Source organism: Parus major, chromosome 9, assembly GCF_001522545.3.
Source record: "Parus major isolate Abel chromosome 9, Parus_major1.1, whole genome shotgun sequence".
In the NCBI taxonomy this organism is placed as follows: domain Eukaryota; kingdom Metazoa; phylum Chordata; class Aves; order Passeriformes; family Paridae; genus Parus; species Parus major.
Window position 1 is genome coordinate 6860809 of NC_031778.1, and position 10672 is coordinate 6871480.

A 10672-nucleotide genomic window follows, 5' to 3' on the forward strand; every position below is an offset into this window, starting at 1 on the left:
TGAACACACCATTGTATCTGTAGTCCACTTTTCACCTTGTTTTCAGAACTGCTGAGAGATCTCAACTGTGTAAACAGCAAATAGCTTCCCTGTATCAGTATTGCAAAATACAGCAGGGCACACAACCTCAGCCCCAGATGGTGGTTTTAGACTGAGTGACTTTGGCTTTTGAAACTGAAAACTTTGCTGCTTCACAAGATTTCCACAGAAATCACAGAATTGTAAAATGGTTTGGGTTGGAAGGGAGCTTAAACATCACCTTGTTCCAACCCCATTTTCATGTGCAGCGACATCTTCCATGATCCCAGGTTGCTCCAAGCCCCACACAACCTGGCTCTGGACACTTCCAGGGATGGGGCAGCCACAGCTGCTCTGGGCAGCCTGTGCCAGGCCTAACCATGCTCACAGTGAAGGATTTCTTCCTTTTGTCTAATCTAAACCCATTCTCTGACAGTGTGGATCTGTTTTCTCTTGTCCTGTGGCTGCCTATCCTTGCCAGGAGTCCTCTCCTCTCCTGCAGAACCCTCTGGGTACTGGGAGCTGCTCTAAGGCCTCTGGAGCCTTCTCCTCTCCAGGCTGAACAGCACCATCCTCTCAGCACAGCTCCATTGCAGAGGTGCCCCAGCTCTCTGATTTTTGTGGTCTTTTTGTGATTGTTGTGGCCTCTGGAGCTGCTCCAACAGATCCAGAGCAGTCCTTGCTATGTTGGGGTGCAGCAAAGCAGGTGGGGCCTCACAAGGGGAGAGCAGGGGGGAGAATCCCCTCCCTCCCTTGCCCTGCTGGCCACACTGCTCGTGATACAGCCCAGAACACGGCTGGTTTCTGGGATCATTTTGGAAATTCTTAGTCTAATTAATACCAAGTGTTTATAACACACTGGAGGCTTGGTCACTGAAGTTCTGAATGTAATGGAATAAAAATTGTGAAAATTTGGCAGTAAGCTGTCTTCTAACTACCAAACAGTAAAAGTTTTAAAAGTTCATTTATTTGGAAATTTCTGATGTGATCAATTAATTATTTTAATTTGATGAACTAGTTGTTTAATAAGAATAACAATCAACCAGAAACGCTGTTAATAGCTGTTAAAAGCTGTTATTTTTACTGCTACACATCTCCATGGATTTCAATGTGCTTGGAAACAGCTCTGAACTGAGAACCTGCTGCGCTTTTGGACAGGCTCTCAGTGTTCAAATTGTCCACTACTCTGAAATGCAAACTCATGCCTACAGTGACATCAGGAAATTAAGATAAATGAACAAATGAACATCAAAAATAGATTTTAAAATATTTTTGTTATCTTTCTTCTGTAAATTCTGCCTGCTGCCATACCTGTCAGGTCTTTGAGTCACGGGACTAATCTGGTTCCAGCTCTGCCCTATCTGGGACCAGTCTTAAGATCTACGGGAATATAGAGACGTCCACACATTTCCTATATTATTTTTAAATTAACTAGCAAACTCAAAGAACTTTTGAGGGGAGACCACAATCACACTAATTCTATTCTGTATATTTTCTGTCAAGAGGTTGGGTTAAACACCCTAGCAAATTGATTAAAATCAGTTCAAGATTGTGGCCAAAAAGCCCAGTTCACAGTCCTTAAAGTTAGAGAATTTAAAATTGTAGTCCTTTTCACTTGCTCTGTTTATCCAGCTTATTTCCTAACACAACTTCTTATACCCTAGAGACTAACAAAAAGTTCTCTCTGCTGGGATTCATTTGGCAACATGATCAAGCAGGAGCATTGAATATCTGGTTCCAGCTCCCCTGATTATAAGGATGTCCCTTAGCTCATTTGTTCCATCTGTAAAATGGTGATAATGGTTGTGATGTCGTTTGTAAATATTTTATTTATGACGATTCCTTCATGAACACCAAATATGATTGTACTCTTTGTAGGATGGAACTCCATCCAGCTGCATCTGTGTTTTTTGAGAAGTAAAGAAACATGTGTGAATGTGGGCACTGAGAAAAACTGAACCTTCTTCTAAAGTTTCTGTGCATGATTTTGTGATTTGATAGGGGTATGAGTGGGGGGAAAAAGCCTAAAAGAGAGAGCAAATCTGGTAACTGCAGATATCTGGCCACCCGGGGTTTTTATAGGCTCTGATTCTCCTGTTCTGGAATCTACTGCCTTTTTCTGTCTTAAAATTCCAAGAGGCCACAATCCACCATGGATGTCCAAGACCTCCTCTGCTTGAAGTTATATAAAAGAAGGATCCAAGCTGCTGAAATTGCTTTCTTCATGTGGTGCTTGTTGCAGTTGTTCACAGCTGGGTGATAGATTTGCTGTTTCCCCACCAGGGAAACTTCTCAGTCTGAGGCTCCCTGAGACACACTGGGCCCCAGATGGGGGACCAAGTGGGACACAAACTCCTTCCATCTTTTGCAGCCATTCAGTAGCTTCTGATGCCCTTTTTGTTCTCTCTCCAGGAGGTCACACGGCTGGAAAGAGAGAGTTTGTTTCACAGCTCTATTTAGACCTAAGCCTGGTTAGTAGAAACAGCATTCCTCACAGTTGCAGGATAATGTAACATCATAAATAGAGCTATCAAGAATGTCAGGCAGCCTTTTGTGGTTGTCAGAGCAGTGATGTTAAAAGAAAAGGGGTTTTTTTTCTGCCTTATTTTTTCCTAAATAGCTTTCCTCAAACTGTCAGGAGAGCACCTGGTGAAATGAAGCTTTGCTTTTGCTGTGTAGCTTTTGTTCTTAGAGATGGTTTAAGTAATAAATATGATGAAATAATTACATAGAAAAATAACAACTTCATTTCCATCAGAACACTAAGGGGTGGTTGTGATTCTTCAAAATGCCTTGAATACTTGAGAAAATAATTACAGCTGGGATACAGCTGAAATACTCCACACAGTATCCCAGTATCTGTGGATAGCAGAGGATGTGTAGTACCTGAAAAAGCAGGGGGAGTGAAGGTTAGATGCTCATGCTAATTATTCTGGAGATGGTTGATTGGGAATGAATCATCTCTCGTGGCATTAGCATGCAGCAGCACAAGTGCTGGGTGAAAAGGAAACAAACCCTTGGGATTGCAAGGAGAGGTAAAAGAGGCTGTTTCTCTGTTGATGGTGGTTTTACAAGGAATTCACTGGAGCTTGGGATGATTTATGTGTGCTGAAGACCTGGCCTTAAGGAACCAGCTGGAACAAAAGTTAGATCTTAAGGGAGCTGTGAGGTGTCCCTGGAATCTCTGCAAAAGCAAGCTGTGGGTTTCTGGCTGCCAGGGGTCTTCCCACACCTGTGTCTGATTTATCAATAAATAGATCATTTGGTTGCTTTCTACAAATGTGAGGGAAGAGGACCATAAAACTTACAGCATTTGCTTTACTGGCCTTACTGTTAAATCCCCAATCCCAGCCCCTCAACTGCTTGTTCTCAATTCACCCCACAGGAGGTGATTATGGCTAAAGACACAGCAAGGGTAGAAATAAGGTGCTTGCTATTATTTCTAATTACTGCTGTTTGGTGCCTTATTATCTCTAACTGCTGGCTTTGCATTTAATGAGGATGATTCTCACCTACCACCCTTTAATGCCACCTTCTTCCTGTTGGCCACAGGGTATTAGGGGAACACCAAGACCGGGGAATTTTAAGAGCAGTGTTTAACCTGCTGTGATACCCCTGGAATGACGGCAAAGAAAATAGTGGGGTAAGTTTGTTTCTCTCCTGCTGGTAAGCAGGTTCCCAACATTGGCATCTATTTCCCTTTCTGTTGTATGTTTATAAAGGCCAGAAACAAAGAGTCTTCCTTGGTGGCTTTTGAATACCCATGAATGAACCTCTCACTGTGACCTGCTGCTCTAGGGCACAGTCTGGTAAGACTCAAACCAGAAACAAAAGATATTTCAATTGTTTCTTTTTTAATACTGCTGAATGACATTTTTCTGCTTTCCAGACTTGGCAGTGGAGCCCTCTGGAAGTGTGTTCTGGGTTGTTTGGAGTGGTTTTCTAGCTATTCTCAATAGGCTAAAGGCTAGGACAGAGCATTTATGGATAGTGTATGTCTCTGTTGACATAAGATTACAGCAATGGTCTAAGTCTGGTTTGCAGCATTAAAGGGTACAGAACTGTAGCAGGACTCATCCACTGCCACAGAAGAGCTCTGGCTCTGTAAAAGTTTGGTGATCAAAGTTTTGCTAACAAAATACAGAATGCTTACTTAGTAGAGTAAGAAAATTGTTTTTTTGGAATGTTTTTTAAAAATGCTGAGAAAAGAGGTATAAAGTAATAGGACAGTGCTGGTATGAGGAGTAGGATATCAGGGTGAAAATGGGGAGATGGAAAGGTCTTGGTCTTTTGAGCTTGCACTGGAGGTGTGTGCTGTGTCCACATCAGTAAAGTAAATATACACACATTATTTCCCTATTATGGTTAAATTATTACCAGAGGGAATATCAGCTCCTGTCACCTAGGTGCAATTGCATTACAATAAGCTGTGAAGCACATAATCTAATTTTTTGTATATTTGTTGTTGTTTGTTTTTTATAGAACAGTTTAGTGTTGTGAATAAAACTGCCAGGAAAGAAAAATATTGTAATTCTGCAGATCTGTGGGAAACTGGAAACACTTCACAGTGTAAGTCACTTTGAACTGACTCAGTTTTGTTGCTTGTAGATTTTGCTGAGCTTGTCAAACAGAGAGAAATGACATTTAAAACCTTAATGGTGAAGCAGCTGGGTATTGCTAGGCAACAAAGCAGTTTCTTACATACAGTGTCATATCACTGCAATGGCTTTTTCTATCAGAAATATCTTTTAAGAGTTCACCAAACTAATTTTTGAGTTCCAAACACAAACTTAAATCTGGCAAGATCATCTTCTTTTGCTGTGATTAAAAAAAAAAAATAAAAAAATCTGCTTTAAATTAGTAAGGTATATAAGTACTTAATGTCTTATGGGGAAGAAGATATCATTTGCTTTTTTTAGTTTCTTTTGTGGGACAGGGGAGTGATCAATATGGTCTGAGAATAAAAACTAGGCACTGAATGCAAGAAATTTTATGCTGCACTTGAAGAAACATAATGATTACTGAGAAGGATGTGAAATGAAGCATGGTTGGGTGGTCAGCTCAAAGAATTTAGTCAGGACTCTTTGACCTCCATTTCAGAGTGAAGTGACTTTGCCTCTGACCTTGGGCCATTTGTTTGGTTGGTAACATTAGATATTTGGAAACTCTACTCCTTCAAGGTCACACATATTGACTGTCCCCTGCAGTCACCCAGGGCCACACGGTGTGCAATGTGCAGAAAGGTGTGTGTTTTGTAGGGTTGCTTGCTGTGACACTGCTGTGAGTCAGTGCTGCCCACACTGACATCCTACTGCCAGCAGTACACACTCCAGCAGGCAGTAAGAGAGAAGGGGAAGAAAGCATTAACAGGCAGTTATAATGCGCTTGATGCCTTAAAATTTACAGAGTTCAGATTTTTTATATACGTGTTTCCTGGTTTCTGGGTTCAGCTGTAAACACTGGGCTGTTGGGTATAACTGGGAAGGAAAAAAGTCAATGAAATTTCTTTTGTCAGCTTTGGGAAGCTCCACATAGACTGCCTCACAGAGAAGATGCCCTCTAAAGCTGTGTGTCCAGGATTTTTGAAGAGAGTTCAGGCTTCCCTTCACCTTCAGTGATGAGGGCTGAAGCCCCATATGCAAGCTGGGGTGGGGCAGATGAATAACTATCAAGCTCCTGAATTCTTATGTCTTGGTGTTTCACCATTGCTTTAGACCTTGTCTGTGTGGGAGGAAATGCAGCAGCTACATTAAACTTCAATCTCTGACTTGAGCTCAACATTTTACAGCAGCAGATTCTGAGCTAAAAGTTAACACCAGTCATTTCAGAGATGGAGGTGCAAGAAACAAATCAGAGGTGGGTGCTAAGTGGACAAGCTTTGGTGTAGAATGAATTGCAGGCTCCCCTCTGGAAAGGCAGTGAAATTTGGGGTGGAGAGCAGCACACTGCCCAATTCCTAGCATGTGCTGAGGAGGGAAAATGAAGAAGGTCAGGGAAGAGAGGCTGCCAAGAATTGCTGTTTTAGAGGAGACGCTGCATTTTCATCCTCTTGGTAGGGCATTTGGAAATTATGTCAGAGCCCAGCACGGACTGACAGTATTGCCAGCCATTTGCAGCAGCAGCACCACCAGGCTTTCAGTTCTGACTCGAATGTTTTCATAACTTCAGCTCCTCCTGCATCGTAAGAAATGTGTGAAATGTATGCATGGAAGGTCAGTGTTTGAAAACACATACAGAGAGCACCATAATTATCTGAAGGTAAACTGCCAGATATTGTGATGCTGTATTTTAGCAGGCTGAATTCCTGAACTGACACGCTTAGGTTGCTGATCCCATTTATATGAGCAAAAAATCTGAGTGTCTATCTCCTGTCCAAATTTACACAGGCAGAATTTTTTTATTTTAGAAATGTGCTATAAGGTCCTCCAAGGAGGAGGAACATGATTAAGCTCTGTCCTTGGGTAAAACACAAAGCACTATCATCTCCTCTTTGAAAGGTTTCACTAATCTCAGGACTTCAGCATGAAACTAAATTTAGAAAGTCTGGATGCCAGTGGAGGCGGTTCACGTTTTCTTTAGACAGTGACAAACAGTGTATTCTCATTCACTCCTTCAGGTCAGAGTTCAGCTTTCATCTTGCCTCTGGTCAGAGCTGGGTGACATCCTGAACAACTGGTTCCTTGTAGTTTATGATGCCAACTGACAGTGGAGTAGTTTATTATATGATATACAGCCTTTAATTTTCTGGAGAGACACGGAGTTGACATTTGATAAGCCATTCATGATAAAAGAATAACTACTACAGAGAAATGAAGAAGAGGCAGCACAGGACACAAATAGATGTGTTTATTCTGAGTGCTCTAACTGCTTTTAAAGTCTGGTCTAAACATACATTGTGAAAAGAATGAGAGAATAGGAACATCACTGCCATTGTATAGGTTTTATTAAAAGGAAACTCTTCTCATCTGGACTTTTAGATTAAAGCACTGTGCTGAAATTGAATGCTTAGAATCTTATGCATTAACTCTCCTAGTGTGAGCAAGCACATATGTGTATACAAATCAATAAAGAGAATCAGCTTTTGTCTGTTATAAATATGAACTAAACCTAACAGCTTCATAAAGTGAAAGTTAAGGCAAAGATGTTGCATTTGCACTATGGCCACCCTCTGCTTCCAGGAGTATTGGTGTCAAAATCAGTGCCAAGCAACTTGTTTTCAGTCTCCTTTATAGTGTCCTTCACTTCCTTGTTATTTAGTTTGCCCTCTTTATAACAGGAGGCAATGCTGACTGCTCAGGAGACAAGCTAAACATCCACAGGCGAGCAGAGAGCTTGCAGTAATTGTAACAACAGCCACAGCAGTCCCTGAGACACTTTTGCTGTACTTGACACAAACTGGAATTCAGCGTAGGAAACCTGTGACCTTCATCAGTTGATTTATAAAATCAGAGGGCAGATATTTAAACAGAAGGACTTCTATTATAAAAAAAAAAAGGTATGAGAGGATTTCAGACTATGGTGTTCCAGGCCAATCTGCATTTTTGTAGGGGAATCCCTAAAAATATTAAAAAACCAAGTATTATGTGCAAAATTAAAATATCCCTGAAAGCTGAAAAGTAGGTGTGAGGATAGGAAGCAAGGTCTTTGCCCTGTTGCTTGCCAGAAGAGTTAGATTTTCACTGGTAAAAATATTGGTTCTTAATTGTAAATCCTCCACAGGAGGTTCAGGGATGTTTTACCTGGTCCTCAGAATTGCCCAAATGCTCTGGCTCCCCACTGGAAAATCTGGCTACAAATCAAAGAGGTGGAATGAGCTCTGACTGATAAATCTTTCTGATTTACAACTTGTTTGCATTACCTGTACTTTGGGCAGGCAGGGTCATAGAGAAGAAGGAATACTGCCAGCTAGAGTAAGTATTGCTGAAGAATATCTGGGAGACAAAAGGGAGATTTTTAGCAATGATTTTATGTGTCAGAATAGCAGGATTTAAAACCGTGTCATTACTGAAAGTGACCCTGAATTAAGTTTCTTTTAAATAAAGTTCTATTCTTGCCTCGAGTTGGATGAAAATTATTACACAGAGGAGCTGTTAAGAAGAAAGGAGCATTTATAAATGAAGCTTAGTGGTAGTAAGACTTCTGCCCTGTTGGCCTCCCCTTTAGAGACATGGATTGTGTAGTATCACTGAAATCCTGGTCAATCCTCATTAGATACTCAGACTGAATTGCATCCTTTTAGCTAATGTAGAACCAGAAATACAGAATACATGGATCAAAATAAGTAAGTGGTGATGGGTGCATTCTTAAATTCTATACTCCATTATTTGTTTCTCTTAGATCTGAAGGGATGTATGGTTGAACACAGAGCAGAAGTCAGAGATGTTTCTGCACAGTAAATGGGCAATGATTTTCCTCACGCCACACCAAACTTTGGTAGTTTTTGTTATGGCTGGTAGGAAAAAGGGGCTCTATAAACCTCAGGCCTGCCCAAGTTCATGAAGATGGACTATGAGAGGCATGCTGCAGAGCATGGCTGTGTTCCAAGAGCTGTCTTGCCTTGCCCAGAGTACTGTGCAGGGGGGAGAGCTGCTCCAGAAGTTCTAACTAGCACAGGAGTAAGCAATGCTGAGGTTCTGGGAAATGTTCCATTCCTGGACATTCAAAAGAGGCTGCTGGAACTGAAGGCTACAAGAGTCTCACCAGCTTCTGGTGCATCTTCTCAGGACAGATGTAAGGTTACTCTGTCAAGAATCCCTTTAACTGCATGATCCCGTGTCTGCTATTAAGGTAATTAGAGGCTGCTGAGAGGCGACTTTAGTAGTGGGAATTGTGTAATGTTCAGCAGTCTTTGAGATGGGTGAAACCACCTCGCCTTTGTCTTTAAACCTACCTTTCCCCACTTATCTTCTGCACAATAAATTGCATCATCTCTTACCTTGTGTATCTGAAAAGTGTAACAGCTGGTGTGTGGGTGTGTGTCTTGAGCTCCTCTGGGAATTCCTGTTTACCTTTTCTCTCTGTTTAAGTAAGCAGTTTTCCTTCTCACCCCTGCCCCAATTGTTTGCAATCTGAGAATCTGTTTAAGATTGCAGCCAAGATCTTCAGATTCTGAATTGTTGCTATGAACAAAGCTCAGAGCCAAAGGATACACTGGAAAGGCTGTTTTTCACATGCTTTTAATTTTGGAAAAATAAGAGAGAAGGCAGCAAAAACCCAATGGAAATTGGGGCAAAACTAAATTTAAAGACAAGTCCCTCTGAGAATATGAAAAATAAACTTAAAAAAAATATGATATGCAGGTCAAGATCATGGCATACTTTTAACCACTTAGCAAACATTTTTAACAGTGTTTGAGTCCAGCACTTCCAGTGTCATTTGCACTCCTTCCCCCCGTGAATTAGAAATATTTCACAAAGTGTTATTGCTGTTTTCTACCTGAGTAAGCTCATGCAGAGAGGTGAAGGCTGAGAGTTTTCAAACTTGGCTGTCCAATGGGAAATCTCCTGTGGAAGCTGCAGATCTGTAACATTTCATATTGCTTGAGATGATATTCATGCCAAAACCTGCTGACCTGCTTGAGCATCAGAGCCAGTCTTTTACTTGGGTGCTTTATAAATATGTAGTGGAATATTCTGACTGAAATTTTGTTCATTCCTGTTCAACCACTTTCTCAAGTGAGCTTAATTCCTTTCCTAGAAATGTAAAAGTATTGTCATTATTGGACTACAAAAGGCTCTATTGCCATCAGACCTAAAAATCAGTAAAATGGAAGATGCTTTCATTAATGAAAATCACCTGCTAGCAATTAAAACAATACTTTCTAAGCAGAATAGCTGAATGTGCCATTGATTTAATGACCCTTGGCAGTGACTGTTTAGCTGGATTTACAGGAAGCCTCACATGACGTTTCATTAGTATCACAGTGAATTAACTTTATAGCAGTGTAGTTCTTAATCCAATTTAGACTTGGTATTATTAATGATACTACCAGGGAAATAGTTTTTAAGGCAATTAAACAGCAATATGTAATGTTGCCAAGCATTGCTACTGATATCCGAAGGCATCACAAAAAGCCACATTTTAAAAGGGAATTGAAAATGGGAAGATAGCACTTCCTGGTGATTTAATCCTTTGCACTTGGAAGACTACCAAGCCACATAAAAAACAGATTCTAGAAGACAACTTTTCAGGGAGTGTAAGTAAATACATTCATCCTCCTGCTGGCTTGAGCAGCTTGAGCCACATGCAGTGCATGTGTTACCCCAACAAATGGTGCTTGGGTTACAAAGGGGTGGGATGGTGCTCTCAACTCCAAAGCCAAACCTAAGGGCAGATTAGGACCAAGCAGAGTTTTCCACACTGAACAGCAAGTATTAGAGCACCTATGCTCAAACCCAAGCTGGTGCAGGCTACTCCAAGCTCACAGTATTTGTGTAATGACTTACTACCGGTAGATATCTTAGGTAAGTAGTGACCTCAGATTTCAGGAGAACATCCTTGAATAAAAGATTGGCTCCTTTACTTGTGCCTGGTAGCATTACCCAGTAGCAGGTGCATGTGTAAGGCTCAACCCAAAACTCACTGACAGTGACTGAAAACATTGCTGCTGATGTGAATTCTTTGGGACCAGGAATGGGAAAGGTGTTTAGTTTCT

The 10672-nt window shown here is 41.1% G+C and overlaps 1 long non-coding RNA gene across 1 annotated transcript; it reads left to right on the plus strand.

Annotated features, from left to right (window-relative positions):
• Positions 1-3557: 3557 nt before the first annotated feature.
• LOC117244860 lies at positions 3558-6973 on the plus strand. Its single transcript, XR_004498703.1, has 3 exons — positions 3558-3661; positions 4501-4587; positions 5534-6973. It is a non-coding gene; the product is annotated as an uncharacterized LOC117244860 (long non-coding RNA).
• The last annotated feature ends 3699 nt before the right edge of the window (positions 6974-10672 follow it).